Genomic DNA, 22286 nt, shown 5'->3' with positions numbered 1-22286 from the left:
GATAAATGAAGGTTTCCTTTCTATTTGGAAGTGTAATGAAAGCCCTTGGCATTTATATATGTGAATACCATGCATTCTCACACAGCAAAACAGAGCTGGGCAGGTTTTTTAGGAGCCTCCCATTGCACACCAGTGGATCAGCCCTGGACATCACCACCCCATGTACACGCAATTGTCATCCCTGAACACAAATAAAACCTGCGTGGGTGAGGGGGTGCAGAAGATCATGAACATATTTTTTGGATTAACACACATTTTTCTCTGCCTGTGAGATCACTGACCATTTGTGCCATCTACCCTTCTTCTATAATCTTTGAAGCTAAATTTAGAACACTAACCTTTAAAAATCACTTGTGCTTTGCTTTTTGTTAAAGGTTTCACTCCCTGTTATACTACACACTGTCAACTGCTGGACTGTTAAATCCTGTCCACGTGGCTGCCACTGGGAAACACACTTGTTTGGTTCTCTGCAGGTCAACCAAATAAAACACTTTTTTTTAAAAGAAAATATTTAATAAGCTGTAACAGCTTATCCATGCCAGAGCAAAGCCAATGCCTCCACACTCTGCCAGGAAACCACACAGATCAGGCCAGGGTTCTGCAAATTGTCCAGCAATTTGAGGTCCTTGGGAGCTCCCTCCCAGATGCACAGAGCTCTTGGCAAGGAGCATCAGCTAACAGAATGGCAAAAACCTTCACAGGGACACCACGCTGCCCAAATCTGTTTCCTGTCAGTCTGAGCACAGGGTACATCGAAAACCACCTTTGGCTAGGAATTAACCAAAGGGGGAAAACCCTGTCAATACAGTTTTGGTTTCAATCTCCAAGACTTGACAAGGAGTATATCATCTAGGGCCATGTCCAGAAAACAAGTGATTTTGCAGCCTGACACGGCATACTACAAATTTAGGTGACAACAAGCCTTTTCTGGCACAAAACACAGACCAGAATTTGACACCAGAAGTTGATTCACTGTGAAAAATGGGTGTTGATTGCCTTGGCTTCTTCCAAGCACATTGCTACCCAGAGACTAAAGAACACATGGTGGGGATGTACAAAACTGCTGAATTTTATGGCAGCACCTCTCAGCTGCCGAGCAACAAAACTAAAGTCAGTGCCTTTAGTGTTTTCAAACTTGTATGTGCCTTTCTAAACTTTTAGAATCAGGAGGTTGGGAAGGTGTTAGGGGTTTTTTTAAAGTGTGATAGCAAAACTTATCCCTGCACTGCTGCAAGGAGTTCAAGAGGGTTGTTCTGGTATATTCTGGTATATCAAGCTGAATTCTCCTTTGTCTGGGGCACATTCATCACTGCACATTCACCCACAGAAAGTCTTCATCCTTCTTTGGCTTTGGAAGAAATAGGGCAGCATGGGGACCCACAAATACGAAGAGGCAGAAACCCAACACCCAAGTACAGTCTGGGCCATTAAGAAAATTTTGGGTTCAAGACTAGTGTTTGTTTTCCTTACTGTTTAGGGAGAAGCTTGATGGGACCCATAAGGGCTTACTTGGGCTAAAACCTCAGCCTAAGTGGTGATTGATGAACAGTAAGAGAACCATGTCACCAATTGCCATTAATAGTTCCTCTGTGGGGGCTCAAGGATGGTCAAACTGCTCCTTCAAAGGTTACTTTGTGTTCTACCACGTTTAAATACTTGTGTACACAAAATATTGACCTTTACCAGGAAGCAACAAAGTTCTTGAACATCATGGGAGAATGAGCCATTGCAACCAGGATCTTTGTCTCCTGACCACTGGCTTGGGACAGGCTGCTTCCCTTTCTGCCCTGTTTGATGAGACAGCAAGAACACACACACTCCAGAGAAGCAGATGGACAACAGAGACACCTCAGCCAGAGCACACATGATGCCCAACAGGGCTGCCACTATCCTAGTGAAATAACATGAAACAGCAAGGAATTCCAGGTGTACCCAAAACCCTTCCTGTTCTATAATCCCTGCTACCCATCACCACAACTGGTGGAATAAATAATGGTTAAAACAGAGTATTGGGTGCCTGATCTTTAGTTCTTACATTAAAAGTGGGTGTAGGAAGTGTAGGAAGGAATTTACCCCAAGTAAATTCTCTGCCATCCATCTGCCTTCCCACGAGTTAAATCCCAGAGACACCACCAGCGTGCAGATAACTGGATATTGGATTGCAGCCAGCCCTGCACAAGTAAAGGCACATTCAGGCCCAAGATGTTTTCTGGCATCAGTATCAAGCTTCCTTTCTAGCAACTAAAGATGCTTAAAGGGCATTATAATTGCTGCCTGAATATCAGAGACACTCCCATCACTGTTTGATTTCCTTGTGCAATAATAACTAGTGGTCAGATTCACACAAGGTTTGCAAAGGATCAAATCTGCTCTTTTCAAAGACAGCTGGGAATACCCCTGGAAAAATGTGAAAAACACAGCATGTGTTGGGACCGGTGCCTCTCCCTCATTATTCCATGTAAATACAAGCAATCTGACCCCTCCAAAGAGACTTTGCATTTCTCAGAAAATGACCATCTGTCAGGCAACAAAGGGCGCTCATTATTTAAATTAAGAATCTATTCCCTGCTGCCATTTTCACTCACTTCTCATTACAGCAGTCTCAAACACCCCATTCCCTTAGCTCAGAGAGCTGAGGTCACCACTTACCCCCCCTTCTTCAGCAGCCATCACCCATAAACACCCAGCTAAAGGATGCCAGAGTCTGCAGACCAAGAGAACCCCGGATTTGCCACCCAGAGGAGTCACGTGAATCAGAAAACATACACAAAGGGCCCCATAAACCAACTGTGTAATAGCGACTTTTAAGCATATTGTTATAAAATCTAAGTTTCCTTGAGTGGTGGGACCACAGAGATCCATCCTCAGGCTGGGCTGGCAGGGGCTGCTCCTCAACATTCCCAAATAACCCACCCTGTACTGGGGAAAGGAGGCAAGGCCACCAAAATATTGCATAAGTCATCATCTATGAGCCACAGCAACACCTGCCATGAAGCTACAGAAACAGAGGTGGAGGAAGCTCAGCAGAGCCCCAACTCCCCGGCACAGCTCTCTTGCTTTTGCAAGTATTTGCTGCCGAAGAAGAGTTTTTCTTGCTAGTCCTTCTTGTTAATCAAGAGGCTTCCTCCTCCCCACCCCCTCCCATCAAGCCAGAAGAATCATATCAACAAATCCTCAGTTTGACATGATTTGCTAAATGTCACTTGTCACAGGGATGCAGAGCTCAGGGGAATGTTAGTGAGAAGCCAGAGCAGGATGAGGCCACAATGCCACTGCACCTCCGTGGTGTCCTGGCTCTGCCTCGGGCTCTCTTGAGCAGCCCCCTCCTCTCTCTGGGCCTCAGTTCCCAGCTGGACCAGAGGAAACACAGAAAAACCTCGTGTCCTGTCTGGGGGAGGTGAGTAAATGAACAGCTATGAAATACACAGATACTTCAGTGGTGTAAATAATGGAGGCTGCTCTTAGAAACACCTAATTCCTGTTTGGTTTGTGGAGTAGGTCCAGCTTCTAACAGGCTGCTGTCTCCATCAGGAAATACCCAGAAATTCAGTGGGTATGGAAATGTCTGACTTCCCTAGGGCTGGAATGACAGCAGGGCCAGCTCCTGCCAGCCACGATTAGAGCGTGCTGGGCTGGGGCTGACAATTGCACGTGGTCGGGAGGTACTTTGTGAATTGAGAACTCTCTTTGCTGGAGGCAACTCACATGGCCAGACACAGGAAAGGATTGGGGAGTACTCATATTCTCTGCTGGAAAGAGCCTTGGGACTGCAAACTATTTATTAAACAATAAAACCCATCAAACTGCTTTTAATATTTTATGTGAGGGGAAATGCATTTCTATTATTTTTAATAAGGCAAGGTTTAACCGTCTTCAGAGGAAAAGGAAAGGAGCTATTCAAAATAAGGGTAGATTCTCCACAAGCAATCCCAGCCTGTGTTTATTATGGATATTGTCACATCCCAAGATGCAAAAATAAGACCCAAAAAAGCATAGCCTGTTGTGTTAAATTGCTTTATGTTTGGTGGGGGGAAAAAAAAGACCAACAAAAAAACAACAATAATTAAAAAAAAAAAAAAAAAAAAAAAAAGCAAACCAGCTAAAAGGGAGGGTGAACTTTAGGAATGATGCAATGACATCAACTCTTCTCCTGATCAAAATCAAGACTGAACAAGTAGAAGTATGTGAGCTTTCCCAGAGCTGGATCCCAGTGACCCCATACCAGGAAATCCTGAGAGCTGTGTCTTAGACTGAGCCTGGCATCAACCAAGGTGACACAAACATTCAGTGACTGTATGGAGGTTGGCTGGAGCCTGTAAGAGGTGACCATGAATGCTGGTCAAAGTCCAGCATTGCTGAACAGCTCAAAAGCATGAGAAGAAATCCCATTAAACGTGACTAATCAAAGATTTGGAGGGAATGGTCTGGCAGTGCCTGCTGTTTGCCTCCAGCATGGCTTTTTCATGCTGCTGGATGCTTTTGAAGATCTGCAGCCTGGTCATTTGTGTGTTCAGTGTCTGGCCACAAAAGCATCCTCTGCATGAGCTTGTTCCTGCTGCTGCCAGCTACTTTCTGGGGGAAAACAAGCAAGCAAACAAAAAAAAAAAAAATTCTGGTACAAATTCAGAAGATCTGGACAAAAATAAAGCACAGAGCTCGTCTCTGGAGCAGTCTTCAAAAGAAATTAGTTGAAAGTAAATCAAAGATTCTCATCCAAAAACAGCAATGAAAAAACTGTTATAGAGACACCATTCAAGCAGTCACTTGAAGAGATGGGCAAATATTGGCAGGAGAATATGGCACTGTGAGCCTTCCCTCTGGAAGTCTTTGTTTCTGTCACAAGATGCTTTGCCCCAGGGCCTGCCTCTAGGAACCTGCTGTGGAAAATCCCAGAAAGCCCCAGCTGCACACACAAACAAGGTTTGCCTCTCGCAGCCCAGATTGCCCACACCAGCAGTCACAGATGAAGCTCTGCTGAAAATGTGGGCTTTCTATTGCCTGAACTTAACCCTGCAAAAGGGACCTTCCTTCCATCTTGCACAGGAAAAACCTCAGCTCAGTTACTCTGTCTAGCTGGCCAAGACATAGCAAAGCTGTGATCCCGAGGAAAACAAAACCTGCCTGAAAAACTCATGGAAAAAAGAGTGAACAAATTTGGATTATTTAGATGGGGGAAAAAAAGAGCAAGCAAGGAACGCGTTTCAAATGCATAGAGGGCTTCCCTGCTAAGATGGAAAATAGGACCTAATTTCCATGTTGAAATTGCTAAGGAACATTTAATAAAATAATGGAATGATTTGGGCTGGAAGGGACCCTAAAGATAATTCTGTTCTGACCACCTGCCATGGGCAGGGACACCTTCCACTAGACCAGGATGCTCCAAGCCCCATCCACCAGCCTGGCCTTGAATATTTCCAGGGATGAGGCACTTGCAGCTTCTCTGGACAACCTGTGTCAGTGTCTCACCACTCCCACAGAGAAGACTTTCTTCAGTTTAAAGCAATTCCCCCTTCTATTCACATTTCTCCATGTAGATGTGAGCTTTTCCAGAAAAAGATGGAAAATTAAAGAGTAAGATGTGCAAAAGGGGTCAGATGTGCCAGACAGGGGGCTCAGCAGTGTCCAGCCTGCACCTCATGAGACATGGGGACACTCACAGTCACACACAGCCCTTCAAGAGCCCCTGTGCTGTGCCCAGCCTCTGGCACCAGTGTCACTGCGCAGGTGGGGACAAGGGAGCTTTGACACCTCACAGCACAAGAACTGCTTCCACCCCTCTCATGGCCACAGCTCCTATTTCCCCAGGTGAGCAGAGGGGAATGTCTTGGCCACTCCATACCCATGGCCCTCAGGACTTGCAGCTGTCTCCTAGTTCTCCTTCCAGCTCCCATTTAAAGCAGCAACACATCACATCTCCCAGCCAGCACAGCACCTTCACTATCAAATAGGTGGTTAAATGAAAATCCAAAAGAACATTTAAAAATTTCATCAATGCCACTTGGACATATGCCTTCAGGCTGTTTATCTTTAAATGAGATGTCACATGTAATTTAGTGGCTATATTAAGTATTGTTTTTCACTTTTAGCTGCATTGCTGTGGGCAGCCCTGTATCAGTGCACACCTTCATTCTTCATTAGGGGAGATAAATGAAAATGGCATCATTTTTCTGAATTAAAGTCCAAATACCTGACATGTCAATACCATCTAATGGAACAAAGCACTACAGATTCCTAGAGCAGGTGTTTAATTTGCATGTTATTACTGACAAGGAAGATTAATGCTTTGTTAAATAGTTATGGTGCAGTAACAAGAAAAGCAGAGGGGGGTTATACTTAAACCTGCAAACAAGGACAAAATATTGTAATTCCCTTTCTCTCTTCAAGTGATTCAGCCTTTACAACAGAACTAAAATATTACAGCTTTGTATTTGTCCCTATCTCTATGCTGCATCTTTGCATTTTTGGGTTGTGCCACCCACATGTTTCACAAATTCTCCCTATAACCCAAAGCTATGGAATGGCAGCAATGCTCTCAGTGGGAGCAGGGATGTTACCTACTGCTCCTCTGGCCCATCCCTTCCTTCAGGGAAGGGCTTGGGAGAACTCATGAAGAAACTGAGTTTAAACCTTGTCCCAGAGACACTCAGGCCCCCAGGACATTTCTTTTTGCACCATAAACTTGTTCTTGCCAGACTGTTACCTATTTATACACTTAACACCTGAATAGCACAGGAGTCCAAGCTGCTTCTGGAATAATAACAATAAAAAAAATCAGAACTGCAATTAAATTACAGCTCAGGGCCATTTGCTGCACAGGAACTCTTTGCTCTGCAAAGACTTGCTGCAAAGATTCATCTTGTTCTGAGTAACACCATGTGAAACTGGAGTCTCTGCCACTCTTCACGAGATATTCTGAGTTTGTCCTACCACCATTGTTTTGACAAGGATAGTGGGAACTTGCTTACAGTTTTAAAATTTTACACTAGAAATTTCAAATTTGAGTAAGCTTATACATGTTGTGTACCCAGCTCCTTTTCACCCCAACCAAGCTAGAAGACTTGTGCATCATCAGATGTAGGAAACTTTACAGGACAGGGCTTGTGTCAAAAACCTGCTATTTTATAGTAAGCACACCATTTGTCAACCAGAGCACATGGTACCCCCAGGCAATCAGAACATGAAGAAAGTGGGAATTTCTCAAACCCCAACCCAGATACATCCTGTCCCAGAGCAAACCTAAACCAGTAGGTCAGACTCTTCCCTTGACACAAGCCAGCAAAGCTCTGCTGTCTTCAGTAGGGATTAAGAGCAGGGCCTTGGTTTTTCAGTGCCTCACCACAGTGCTCCTGCAGGACTTTAATAACCTGATCCATTCGTTTTCCAGAAAAGGACTTCTATCGTTTTGAAAACAACAAAATAAAGGCCACTACTCACTGGCTGTCAGGTTAATGGGTCAGAACAGGTCTGCATGCTTTGAAAAAAACCAAAAGTTCAAGGCACAAACCCAGCATTAATTGCAAATAAAAAGCAAGAGTGATGTTCACATCCATCAGCTGCTCTGTCAATAGTGCAGTGATGCTTCAGCATTGCTGGGAAACATCACCCCCAGCAAGCAAGTCCAGCCCAGCAGGCTGGCACACGGCACATCTGTGTGGACAGGGCTCACCGGGGGACACCAGCCAAGCCCCACCTCATAAATCAGACAGCAGGGAGAAAAGCAGCAGGGACTGATGGACCTCAGCAAGAGGGGGAGGCTCTGAGCTGCCACCTGCAGCAATCTCCTTCCAAGGTTTCTGAAAGCCTATGACAGCACCATTTGGCCACTTCCACCCCTGCCCATGCCAAATGTTTCCAAAAGGAACCCAACCCCTCAGCTCCATGGTAGCTTCAAGCTTTAAGGGAGACTCCCAAGCTTTCAGGATATGCCAGCACTTCCCCCATTCCTGGCACCAGTCCCCTCAGAGCAGTCACTTGCAGCCTTTTAGCAGAGCCAGGCACACACAGGGAACCCCTCCAGCAGCTCTCCCTGGGGGCATGGGACAGGCAGTGCTGACAGGACACTGGGGGGATCAGGGGCTGCTAAGGACACCACTGTCACCCTGCTGTGTTACTGACACACAGCTGTCCCCAGGGACACATCCTGTGTGGATCCCACTCTGAATGTTTCACTGTGTGGCCACCAACCCAGGGAGACCCTGGGCCCCCCACCTGAGCCATCCACAAGCCCAGCACAAGATTGCCAAGTGCCTGGTGGGACACTTAAACACCTGCAGCTCCTCTGTAGTTTCCTATGTTAAAAAAACTTTCATTTTCCTTACCTGGTATTTCCTTTAGACAGCTTAAGGGTCCAACTCAGCAGCTTCACAGCATTTCAAATCAAGAAAAAACTCTTTACTCACAAACCATAAACTCAACCCACCTCCAACCTCACTGCAAACCTCGGATTGTAGGGACTGTCCCTTATTTATAACCACCCCAGGGCCATCAGGTGGAGTGCTAAATTGTAGCAAGCTCATCCCTGTTGCCGGGCAGTTGATGGTAAATTGGGCAAAGGATTTATTGGCCCTGAATGGATTAATGCAGCTGAGAGCACCCCTAGGCCAGAGGGTGCAGAGAGAGGATCCAGCCCCACCTGTGCCTGATGTGCCCCATGAAAGGCTGGTGGAGGGAAGGTGTCCCTGTTTAGCAGCACCTTAGCCACGGTCAGCATTGTGTGAAAAGCCTCGGTCAACAACCAGCTCCTTCAGCTGCTGCTCTGCCACTGCCTCACAGCCTGCGAGAACTGATTCAGAGTCATTAAACAAAGTAGAAACCTGTGCTGCTGGGTTCCTGCTGCATTGCATATCATAGAAAAATAAGAAAAAACACTGCATTAATTACTCTTGGCTTAAATAAATGTGCTTATGTGCAGCAGCCAGTGGCCATGGCACAGACATTCCTTAGAAGCTGCTCCTGCAGAGCTTCCCAGGGGCTCAGCAAAACCTGGAGACAAATGTGGCATTCCAGCCTCCCAGCCCTAATGGAAAAAGCTCATTACCAAGATCAGAAACTTCAGTGTCTTCAACCTGTTCCTATCATGAACGTGCACTTTCAGTGATTGCTTTAATGTTTGGGGAAGTAAAAAGGATTTTAGCAAAAGCCCATCTGGGCTGTGGCACTGATTTCTCCCTGGAGCTCCCATGTCAGGGTGCTGGTGGCTGAAAGAAGCACTTTTGCCATCAGTCATTCACAGTATTTTATTATCCTGGAGGAGCAAAAATAAGATGGTAACTAATTCTGCAGCTTTGGTTGTGGTTTTGCTTTTATTTTACTTAAAAGTAATTACAGACTGAGAAAAATGAAAGATAGCACGTGGGCTGTATCTAAATAACTCCTTTGCCCACCACTGCGCCCTTGCTGTAATCTGCAGGCCTGTCTGCACTCTCAGTAAACTATTTAAAGATTTAATCAAACAAATTAATCCCTTAACTCGCCCATTCCCTCATAGCTGTCATTCAGGAGGCAGCTTATTTTCTGATTTCTAAGAGCCTGATTTCTGCCAAGTGCAATTTTAAATGACACAGTCCTTTAAAAATGGCCAGATAAAAGATTTGCTCTGAAACCCCCATTTTATATCCTGGAGTTTGCTGTAAATGAAATTGAGATCCATTTAAATTCAAGCCCATGCCACTGAGCTCTGTGAAAGGCAGGGCCTGCCCACAGCTGTGGGAGGAGGTGATGGGATTGAGCAGGACTGGATCTCCTCCCAGCCCCACTGCTGCCTGCTCTGACCTTGGCCAAATCATTTAAACTCTCTATGCTGTTTAGTCATCTGTAAAATTAGTATATTACTATTTACCCACCTCCAAGAGATAAAGTGAAGGTCACCATTTGTGAAATACTTGGAGACCTTTGGGGGAACAGAACTCAGGCTGTGTCTGCTGGTTCCCAAGCAGCACCCAGAGCCAAACCCTGCAAATCCCAGCTCTGTGGCTGCTCTGAGGGGGGAGATGCCATGGGGTGAGCAGTGTCTGGATGGGAGCCAGCAGCTGAGATGGGTCTTTGTCCATCTAGCAACAAATTACTGTTTCTTGGAAACTAACCTGGATCAGCTCTGCAAAGAGCTCTAAGGTTTAAATCATGAATTGAAATATTTTCACTTGAAATGACAAAATAAACAGTTCAATGCCTGATGGAACTCTGCAATGTTCATAATTTAAACAGGAATAAAACTGGAAAACCTTTAATTGGTTCCACCAGCCATTTTTCCTGGAAACATGTCCCACCCTACAGACTGCACGGGCACTGCTTGAATTGCTGATGGAAATGGCCTTGGAATCTGATGTACCTGGTGGCTGCTGAGCCATGTCATAGCTTTTCCTTTTTACCCAGATGTTAAGGATGCAAAGAGATGATAATACCTGCTAATAGGCAATTTGAAAAAAAAGCTTTATATAGAAAATGTAAATTTAAATCTTCATGCTTCAGTATCTTTCAGCCTTTTCTTCATAGCTGCACCCAAAATGGTGCTCAAAGGGATGAGCTGGGGGCAGATACCTTGGGCCTAATGCTGTGCTCAGGTCAGTCCTCTTAAACAGTTTTCTACAAGGTAAGGTTTTTGTCAGACAAATAAGGACTCATCTGGATCAGATTTAGGGCTTGAAGTGCTGGGTTAGGATTGAACCAAATAGAAACAAATACATGACAGAGGTGGGCAGGCATATAATAAATGAAAGGAAAAACCCCCTCACACTGCACACTGAGCCCAGTCTGCCAAGGACTCTCCTCTTTCTCCAGTGGGTACGGATGGAGAACAGGCTGCTGGAGAGGCAGGTGGACTGAGCCACTGCTGCCTTCACATTTGTGGCCTTTCCTCCATGCTTTACAGGCAGTTGTCATGTTCCTAAATCCCCTGGGTTTCTGTTAGAAGGGCATTACACCACTACAGCATTGTCCATGAGCTTCTCCAGAAGCTGGGTGAGAATGAGGAGACTTCCTAAGTCCAGAAATCATGAGAATGTGCTTAAAACCAAATGCAGTGCCACCGGCACCTGCCCACACAGACCCTCTGTGTCCAGCTCCATGGGGCTTTTGCAGGAGCTGCTCTATGGGACACCCAGAGCTTCCCACAGAAATCCCTGTATCATTAACCCTAGCTTGGCTTTGAACCAGGGCTTTAAGAGTTTATACAAGTAGTAGCTAAAAGGCATTTAATAGTGCACTACAGCCAGTAAGCAATGAATTATTTAGAATATTTTACTAAGAATAATTGCTGGTTTTAAAGAGATTTTTTTCCCCAGTCTTCCCTGGGGCCTAGAAATGCTTTCATGGTAGTAATAGCAAGTAAGAAAAAAACCCAAAATACAAAGCTACCTAATAGAAGCTGCCTGGGATCAGCTAAACCACGGTACAGAGGAGGAAGAGTATCTTGAATGTGGTTTCAGCATTTGTTTCTTAATTAAAGTAAATGCAGAACCACAGACAATAAAGCAAACAGAGTACCAAGAGCCAGGCTCACAGCCCAGCCAGTCCAGGCAGGACTGTGTACACTGTCACGCATTTGAAGTTGTTGTAACTCCCCCAAAATGATAATAAAAAATAAATGTTGCTGAGGTCCTCACCCTCAGCCTGAGATCCAGCGGGTTCTCCCCAACACAAAGCCGTGGGCAGTCCCTGCCCTGGCACAGCTTCACTTCAGCATAGCCATGACACAGCTGTCCCTCAACACATTTGCTGCATTTTGTCTTCATTTTAGCTCACACAACTGTCAAAAATAAGCAAAATCACTGGACTTTTTGCAGTTAATTTTGTGCTTTCCTCACTGCTGATCTGTAACTGCTCTTTGCAGTGGGTGGGCTGGGGGCTCTGCGGCTGAATTTTGGCACAGAGCCATTTCCCTTGGGTCAAGGAGGAGCAGCCAAAGGCCAGAGCACCAACCATGCCGTGGATGGTGCCATGAGCTGGGGATGGCAGATGCCACAGCCTGGGGACAGCGGGGGGAACAAGGCTTTTTCCTGGGGGTTCCATGAGAGTTACTCCAATTGCATGGAAGCCAAGGCTGGTGTGCATTTAACCCCCTAGCTCTGCTCCTGCTCAGGCCAGGGCTGAAGCTTCCAGCAGCACTCACAGAATGCTCCCTGCCCAGAGCCCCCTCTCCTGGAAATCTGTCAGCTGCTGTTGCAAAAACACCAGAAATGTTTCTTATTTGTGTGCTACACCAGGCTGTGAGCAGTGCTGGGGGAAAAGGTGCAGGAGAGGAGGATCAGAGGCTCACTGCACAGTGATTTGAGAGGTTAAACTCAAGCAGGGCTGTCCCTGGCTTTTGCTCACATGTTTTGGAAAGTCATCCTTTCCCATAATTCCAGGTGAGAAAACTCTTTCTCCAAAGCACAGGAGGGAAGGAGATGCTTCACTCAGGACACTGACAAATCCAGAGGTGAGAGGGAAAACAAACCCACCTCCAAAAACTCAGTTTAAAAAAATCCAAGGATTTTCCAGCTGCCAGTCATTTCCCGTGGACTGCCAATGCTTCCTCTAATTAATAGCACTCTGCTCTGTGAGTGTCTGCTAATGATAAGCTCCAGGCAAAAGACCCAGAGCAGGGAGCTCTCCATTGATCCTCGTATTGATTTTTTTATCTTTTTCCCTGTTGTTATTGTACATGCAAATGGCTGGTAATGACTCAACATTACGACCACTCTCTTCAAGTGACATTTAGGAAAAAATGATTGAATCAGAGGCTCTAATATGCTGCTGTCCCTCTCTGTCCCCCAGGCTGACCCTGCAGCACTGGCTGTGCCTCAACCTTCTCCTCCCTGGCAGCATCACAGAGGAACAGGGCTCACTCACTGTTTATCTTTATTCTCACCAAAATTTTGCCCTCATGTGGACTGAACCAGGCACCCCTGGTTCCTCATGCTCCTCTCCAGCCATGAAAACCTTCCATGGATGGGGGGTGAGGTGAGAGGGAAGCACTGACCCACCTCAGCATCCCCAACCCTGCAGGGTCCCCAGCTGAGGGGAGATTCCAGCTCTGCAGTGAAGCACAAAGCTGCAGCACTGGGTGCAGAGAGGAGCAAAGTCATGTTCACAGGGCAGTGCTTGCACAGGAACCACCTCCAGTCATGTACCTTCACACCAGTAAATTGTCTTTTTGGGGCCATAATTTTAAGCCCCCTAAAGCAATCACTCACTGTGTTTTTAATATGCATCTTACTTATCAGTTTGAATAAGAACATGGATATATTCCTTCCACTGTTTTCTGCTACCTGCTTGCTTTGTCTAGGAAAAATAACACATTAAGTGAGGTGTCTCTCTCCTTCCCTCTTTCTTCAATACCTTTGTTTGGGACTAGTGAATTTTGTGCTGTATTTTCCAAAAATGAGTGCAAAGAGCTGCTAGTTTTCCATATGCCTCCCCATTTTCTTGCTGCTTTTCCCCCTGTAACATGCAAACAATGAAGCTGTGTATCCAGCCCAATATGCTCCTGTCAACACAAACCAGAAGACTAAAAAACACAGAAGCACCAAATAAATTTTGTTGAATCTTGTCAAAAGAAGAGCCCTGTGAGAAATGCCAGGTCTGGGTGTTGGAGGAGAGGCAGGACACCTGCAGTGTCTGGTGCTCCTCCATCCCAGACAGCTTTAGAGTTCAGCTGGAAAGTCAAAGGCTACAGATATTCTTGGGAAATTCCTGACATTTTCTCCCTCTGGATGGGCCAGAAGTTATCACGAAAGCTGTCTTTCCTCTGGTGTTTTTGTATTTCTTTTTTGGGAACCTCCTCAGTGCAGGCAGAGCCAAGTTTTCCCCGTGGCATCCATCCCACAGCTCAGCTAGTCATGAGGGATGGCAGAAAACCCACTTAGATCCCTGGCTTTGCACTCGAGTAAATCACTTGCTAAAGAGCAAGCTATTGGGTTTTTTTTTCCCAAAAAATTTTGTAATGTTTTACAAATTGAATCCTGCAACTTGGACATGGTTTATTCCTGCCCCCAAGAGCAGCCTGGCTCAGGAGGTGGTGGGGACACTTGACCCAGAGCTGGTCCCTGGCAGAACAAGCTGCCCCATCTTGGGCTATCCCAGCACAGCAGTTTTTGGAGCAGAAGGAAGAGCAGCTTGTGGCTGGGGGAAATGTTGGGAGAAGGGTCAGAGCTTGGCTCTGTTCCTTCACCACCCTGAGGAAAGGCCCAGGGCGGGGACAGTGGAGGTGTCCGACCTCCTGACAGTGTCCCTGCAGCTCCCCCAGCCTCAGCCCTTCCCATGGCCCAGGGCTTGGCCTGAGGGAAGGGACCACAGCCCTGCCCCAGGAGCATTTGCAAAAACCCCTGAGGTTTGAGCACAGCATCAGCGAGCTTAATGACACTAAAAGAAACTCATCATCACACTGTACCTCATTGAAGAGGTGACCTCTGGCACCCCAACCCAGGCAGGAGAGAAAGCAATGAGTGAGAAGTGGGGCAGGGGACAGCAGGAGCCCTGAGGAGCTGTGCCCATCCCTGGAGGAAAGCTCCCTCTGCCCAGCTGTCTTTGAGGCACGCAGAGCTGTGAATGCCTCACGCACATCACATTGGTCTGATGACTCTCTGAGATGTCTAGACTGCTGCTGGAGATGATAGCGAGCTGGCATCATCCGAGCTCTTTGAGCCTTTCTTGCTTTTTCTTTTTTTTTTTTAACTGGTAATAAGATTCTTTTCATATTATGCACTGCTGGAAAGTCCCGTTTGCATGCAGACAGCTGCTGTGTTTATAGACACCATCCAAAATGCAGCTAAACACGACAGCTCGCCTCGAGCCGAGCAGCAGGCATTTGTTACAGTGATCATTTCCAGAGGGATCCCAGGAGCTCTCAGCATTTTCCCTAGTTTAAAGTCAAAGCCTCGCCCGTATGCAAAGACAAAAGTCCCACATGGAAAAACGCCTTGGGATGAACCTGAAAGGGAAATAAAATCCTTAAAACTGAATGACAGCCTGAACACCAGCAGCTCCCATCAGTGTTTATCAGAAATACAAATGCTGAACTAAACAGGCTGTTCCCTGTGAGGGTTTAAGGTCATTCTGAGAGCACAAGAAAGTCTTGAGCTTGTCTTTAGTGCTGAACAAACCCAATACTTCAAATCCTTCCTTGCAGATCTGTAGAGCTAAAATAAAACTAAAGTAGGGAATTGCATCAAAACTGCCTCCATTAAAAACCAAGTCCGTGAGGCAGGCAGTTTGGGAGGGTTCCTTCCAAGCAATTTTCCCCCATTATAACAGAACAGGAGTTACTTTACACAAGAAAACAAAGGATAAGAGAATTAATTTGAACACACATTTCCAGTGCAACTCCATTTCCCCCAGATGGAAGCCCTACATTAAAGTCAACAGGTAAATTATGGTTATGGTACAAAACACAGTTAGTGAGGGAGAAAAGCATCTCTAATGAAAGGTATTTGCATACATTTGGTGAGGATGCTTTTCTTGCAGAGTGATGCAGATATGAAGCCTTGTTTCCCACCTCCCCATGAAAATTCACTCATCCCCACCGCGCATTGCCTCGGAATAGCCGAGTACACAGTGCCCTCTCCTGCCAGGAGCCCGTGTTTTTCAAATATTCCCCCACACCTGTCTTTTTGCCCCCTTTTTAAGGAACGTAAATAATGTATGTCTTGTTTTTGTAAGATGTTGGTTACAAACTGTCACAGAGCCTGAAAAAAGGATGGGATTTTTCCTCTCCGGGCGTTTTGAGGAGGAGGTAATTTCCCCCTTCCCACACACCCCTGTCCCAGCGGGAGGGGCTCCGGGCAGCCGCAGCCCCGGGGGCCGGTGCGGAGCCGTGACCCGGCCCTGGACGAGGATGAGGAGGGTGCCACCTTCAGATTCAGCCTGCGACGAGCCAGAGAAGCCAAAACGTGCTCACGGCTCTTTGCTGGGGTTACAGCAAGGAGACTCCAGCTCTATTTTTCAAGCAGCTTCCATCTGCCCAAAGGCAAGCACCTTTATTTTCTGTGATGCTGTCTGGCTGCAGCCCTAGACCTTTTATTTATGCACAAAAGCATTATGTTATGCAGACAGGCAATATCCAATATTCCTGACAAGTCCCAAAGCTTAAAAGGCTCAGGTCCTTATGGCATCGAGCCACACACATACCTGTTCCTCCTCTTCTGGAGTGGGGCAGCACCTTTGTGTAAGAACATGCATCATAACAAGCCAAACTAAGATTAAAAGAGTAATCAGATTTCAAAATCAAGTTTTGAACCTCTGCTTGTTATTACTTTGTTTCTATTCCTTTTTGTAAAAAGATTGCTATCAAACAATACAAGATTGCTGCCAGGAGTTTAACAGAGGTCAGACTCAGGACATGGGCAGGTGCCTGGTCCAGAGCCTATCCCAGCTAGGGTTGGTCCATCCTGATTCTCTTTCTGCAGGTGCACAGAAAACATTTTCTTTGTTTCTCTTTATTCACCATATTTAGCACAATAAAAAGTTCTTTCGAATTAAAACCCAAGTGGGATTTGGAAAAAAAAAAAAAATAAAAAAGCACAGGAAACTGTTTTTATTTTTAATTCAACTGCAAGAGGAAAACAGGAGATGAGGCTATGACATTCATTATTCCAACATCTGGAAGTCCAGGCTGAAAAGAAACCCATCAAGAACAAAACTTTCAATTCATCAATGGCAAACCAAGAGAGCATTAAAGCCATTCATTCCACACACAGCTCGGACTGCATCCTGCAGAAGGGGGCAGCAGTGTTTCCCCATGCCAGGACATGTTCTCCAGCCCAGATGCACAAGGGGCTCCTGGAGAACAGGGTGGTTTGGGAGCATAGTGCTGGGTTCAGGTCATTCCAAGCCATTCCAGTGCACACCTGGAAGTGCATTTTGGGCAGCTCTTGGCTACCTGCACAAACCACGTGGCTACTTTAACAAACTGGAAGAGCTGAGCCTGGCACAAGGAGGTGCCCTGCCAGCTGTGTGCAGCTCTCTCTGCTTTCTACCCTGCTGGCAGCTGAGCTCAGCTCCAGCCCCAGGCTGAAGGTGAGGAAGGGCTGATTAACCCAGGTTACAAGAACACTCCAGTGGTGTAGCTGAGAGGGACTTGGACAATGACAGGTGGTGACTGGACAGGAGGGAATGGCTTCAAATTGGCAAAGGGTGGGTAGATTTTACATATTAGGGAGGAATTCTTCCCTGTGAGGGTGGTAAGGCCCTGGCAAAGGCTGCCCCATCCCTGGAAGTGTTTAAAGCCAGGTTGAACCAAGCTTGGACCAACCTGTGATAGTGGAAGGGTGTTCCTGCCGGTGGCAGAGGTTGAAACTGGAATACCTTTGAAGTACTTTCCAATCCCAAGCATTCCATGACTCTCTAACTCTGTCATCAGTTTTTGTGTGCAGGAAGTTGTGAGCTCTTATCTGGACAGTGACCCCACACATGCACAGTCCTGGGGCTGATCGATGTCCCTTTTGGAACAGTCACATCCCATCGGTCTGCAGAGCCAATGATACCCCACAAAAGGCACAGCAAGGGGACTCTGGTGTCTCTTCTAGAGCTCAGAGGAGGTTCCAGGGGAACAGGCAGCTGGCACAGGACCAGAACTGAGGGAGGCTGAGTCCCACAGCTCGCCTGGAAGAACTATTTCAAGCATGTTACATTTTAACCACACATGGCAGCATCTCTGCGCTCCAGGGAGAGGTCATAACAGAGAATCACAAGCTCCATCCCAAGTCAGTCCAAAATAAGAAACAATTTTTCAAAACATCCCAGCTCTCTGCAAACTGAGAGTCTGGAACAGAGCTCTTCCTCTGCCTCAGGGCAAAAAAACCCCAAAACCACAGCTCTTTTCATTGGTGACCTTTACATTGTCAGGAAACTAATACAAGCAATCTTCTCGGAGAAGCCATAGGGAAGGTGAAAGGAGAAGATGGCATATGAATAAACATAAATCCAGAGGGGTGTGGGGGAGGAAATCAACATTATATGGTGCTGTGCCTCATCAAGATCATAACTGGGAGAGGAAGCAGAGAGTAGATGAGATGCCAGCTGTGACACCCCATTGATGTTGCTCTGGGGTACTTTGAGCTCCTAACCTGCAGCCACTGTGCAAAAGAGGCACGGGACTAAGGGCTGCTTGTCCCCAAGGCCCAGCCCCATGTGCTGCAAACCTGCTGCCTCCAGTGGCCCTCCCCATGTGAATCCAGCAGTACACAGGCCTGGGGACCAAGAGCAGAGGTCAGCTCTCTGTATTTCCCACTGAACTCCCTGATTTCACCCACACCGTGTTGTTTTAAGTGTGACTGCAACGGGGACCATGAGGTTGGACTCCTCCCAGTGCCTCAGCTCTCAAATGGGGATCCCTGGGCTGCCCTGCTCCTCCATCCTGCCTTAGCACAGGCACCAGGCCAGCTCCCTCCCAGCCTCCCCACGGGATCTGGCCAGGCAGGCAGATGTGCCTGTGGAAATCAGGTCTGTGCAGGAGCAGCTGCTGGTCCACACAGCTGTGCCTGTCCTTTGGGGCAGGGAGAAAACAGATTCATCAATGAAACCAAATCTGCTTCATCAGAAATTACAGCCATCTGTCAGCTTATTAATAGGAACAGAACGCCTGTAAAGCACTGCCATGAATACTCCAGGAAGATCTTTTTTTGGAGGAAAAGTTGAGGTTGCAGCAACTGCAGCATTGGGTGGGGAAGGGTGGTTGATGGTGGAATTTAAACCAGTTTATTATTTCACTTCTGCAAAATCAAATTAGTGGATTCCTCCCCACCTTCCTCCAGTATAGCATCTTCCCCCTCAGCTAAAGCCTTACTTACTTGGCTTTTACATATTAGGCCTTCTTTAAATTCCCAAAACACTCATATGCCTGCTCATTTCTAAGGACTCTTCCTGCTGAAGGGAGTGCAGGTTAAGGTGGGAAAGCATCTCAATAACCTCCCAAACCCAATTTCTGCCAGGAACACATCCCAGGTTTGTCAGGCAGGCAGAGTGAACCCTGAAGAGGTTTTCAGAGAGAGGCCTGTAAAACATTTACAGAAACACAGCAGCACTTAAAACAGCTCATTTTAATTTCTTATATCATGAGACTGAAGAGGTGGGGAGGAGGGAGAGGAAACATGTTTCCAGATTATTTTAAACCATCTCCATTATTTCTGAGACATGCATTTAAACTGCAAGGGTTGCTCTTCCTTTAGTAATAACCAAGTTATTTTTGTTCTGTACTTGATTCTCCTGTGAGAACAGGCAGCTAAAATAAACACTGTGTATCTATTCACATCAAAGTTTTTCCAAGAGGAATTGAAACATCGCTGATGTGGCCTATTTTTCCTTAACCTCCAGCTTCTTGTCCTTGAAGCAGCGTGGCCGGGGGAGTCGCCTCCCTTGCTGCACCGCTGCCATTTGCTCGCGGTGGATGCTCCAGGGATGAGCAGCCTGAGCCATTTCACATCCGTGCAATTTTTCTCATGCCTCACCAGCTGGGTGTAGTGCAGGCAAAACACACATTACAGGTCTCTCTCCTGAAGTGTGGGAAGGGGAATGCAAGGAGCCGTGTCCCTGATGCTGCAAAGGGGGCTCCCTGCTCCCCCTGAGCAGCCCTGGGACTGGGACAGCGCTGCAGGATTCCCCTCCCAGCCAGGGAATTGAACCATTTAAGGGTGCCCAGCTCTCAAATGAGTCACCTGCAGGTGTCAGACAATCTACAGCCAACGGAGCTGGGGTAGGAAAGCAGCAGCAGCTCCCGGAGAGGACAATGGGAGTGGGCAGCAGACGGGAACAGCAGCTCAGGACCTCAACCTGCTGTGCACAAAAAGCAAAGCTGGAGGCTGAGATAAGATCCCAGCTCTGGCAAAATGGGCCCTTTCCAAGTACTTGAAAAGTTCCAAACAGCTGCGGGGAGGAAGAAAACTCTGAGGACCTGTGGCAAGGCAGAGCAAAGCACACACACAAACAAGGTCCCTTCTTGAGCAGAAGAGGCAGCGAGCTGGTGACAGCACGGGAGGGCTCGGGGACAGCAGGCTGGGCAGCTCACAGGCTCCTCCTGAGGAGCCACAACTGAGGAAAACGCTCAAGGTATCTGACACAACTTGTCTGGCCAGAAGACTCCCAAGAAACCAAGACAGCTCTAAAATCCATGTTTTGTGGGATCAGAAGAAGACAGGACAGGTCCCAGGGAATGGCAGTGACAGGCTTGCCTGCCCTGGGGACTTGCCAGCAAACCCTGACAGCACCAGCTGGCAGCTCTGGGGATGCTGATGGGCAGACAAAAGCTGAGTACGAATCTGTAATTGCAAGGTAAAGGATTTTAAACACTGAGGCTTCAGGGAAAGCATCCCTTCCCACTGTGTGTAACCAGGAGCAGGGTCTGTGGATGCTGCTGCAGTCAATGCCTCCCTGTTCCAGGATCCAGCATTACAGGATTAGGTAGGCAATTATTCAGTCATCCAAACTCATTTTCATGTAAGATGCTTGAGGAACTCCAGAGCATCTAAAAGATTTTTTGCAGGGCTGCACAGAGCTCTTGAAAAGCCTCTGGTCTATTGTGTATTTCCCCTTTTTGCCTTAATCCAATATCAAGCATTTCTCCAGGGAATAATGTGCAGGCTGCTCAGCAGCATTAGCAGTAAGTCATTATTCTTTACAAATTGCAAGTCATGAATTTTAACAACACTGAGGAAAGTGTTCATTAGTATTTTCCCAATTTCTAAAATTAGAAATTGAATGGAGATTTACCCATAGCTTGTTATCAAAGCCAAAAGGCAGCAACATTTCCAGGCTTCACTTTCCAAAGAGTGCTGCTCTGCTATTGTGTAGTTAAAAGGAGTGAATGTTTTAAATATAACATTGTTAATTAGTTAAAAGTTACAAGTATGTCACGCAAATTGACATAAACCAGAAAATACCTCAACATGCTGCATTTCAACAGATGGCAAGTGGGTAATGTCAAATTACACTTTGCCTTGTGTAAAGAAAAAGATCCATTTATTTCCTTGAAGTATTCCTCAATTTCTTCTTAGTAAAGGAACTGTTTGTAGGATTTTGGTTTTTTTTTTTTTTTTTTTAATATCTTTGCTGTAGTCTTCTATTTTCCCCTGCAGTACAAGGGAACTGCAATTTAAGCAGAATCACCAGTGTCTCCTAAAATATGTTGCACTGCCATTTGCTGTTACACTACTGGAGTATTCCACTATAAAAACAAAACCCTAAAAAAAAAAAACAATCAACCCACAAACTGACTCCTTCGGCCATATGGTTATTTATACTTATTATAAATTAGGGTAACTAAAAATTGCAGCTTTTAAAACATAACACTAAAGACTGGAAACGTATTGGGGGTGCCAATAATTGTATTTATGGGAACATATGTTTAAAAAGGCTAACTTTAAAAGACCAGAGCTTTTCTAAGAGGGAAATTAATCTTGTGCTTTACAATGTCTGTGTTTCTACCAGCCTGGAGCAGAACAGAGCACTGCAGTTGGAGTTTCAGGGGATTCTTTGGAAACTGGGACAGCAGCCTAAGTAGTACAGGCTGGGGGAGATGGGGATGGGAAGTGCAGAGAGAGCAAAGGAGATGCAGAGGGTTCTGCATCTTCCCCTTCTATGCACTCATGTGTGTGCATTGCTGAACAAGAGCATGTTTCATTGCACCTTCACACCAAGCAGTCACAAACGAGCAGGTTTTTCATTTGAATTCCAGCATTTGCATTCTCTTTTTTAGACCTTATTAGTATGAGAAAAATCAGCTTCTGAAGTCCCACTTTCCTCAAAAAATATTTGAGTCTTGTTTAATCACATCACTCCCTCCTTTTTAAAAACTTTCCTGCCAGCATCACGAACTTAGAGGAAATATAAAGAGAAGGTATTGCATAAGTGAGGAATGTTCTTGGGTAAAGCTTTGCAAAGCACTTCCCTGCTCACACATCATCATCCTGCTTATTTTTTTTGCTGCTGTTAGTTTGTATTTAGTGGATTAGATCTTCCTTGTAGCTCAAATAGCAACTTGAAAAATCCAGTGATGTTTTGGGATGTACTGGGCATCCCTGCTTTATCCAGATACTCTGTTGCAAAGCCTTGTAGGGAAGAGATAAAACTTCCACACACGAAAGAAACATTGCTGTAAAAATAATTTCAGACTTTCCCAGGTGAAGCTTTCACAACACCAAAAGCTGGCTGAGAGCCCTCGCCCTGGATCTGGGAAGGCAGCTGTTAATCCTCCCTTTAATATCAGAATCCCTTCATTAAATCCAGTAGATCAAAGCTGCAGTTCAGTTTTAGTTCCCATTCCCTGGAGTCAGAGCAGACAGCTCTGCAAGGTGGAAACCTCATCACTGTCTTTGCAA

This window comes from Onychostruthus taczanowskii, unplaced genomic scaffold (genome assembly GCF_017590055.1).
Source record: "Onychostruthus taczanowskii isolate IOZ18803 unplaced genomic scaffold, ASM1759005v1 scaffold14, whole genome shotgun sequence".
Classification (NCBI taxonomy): domain Eukaryota; kingdom Metazoa; phylum Chordata; class Aves; order Passeriformes; family Passeridae; genus Onychostruthus; species Onychostruthus taczanowskii.
Note: the sequence above shows the minus strand (reverse complement) of the source record.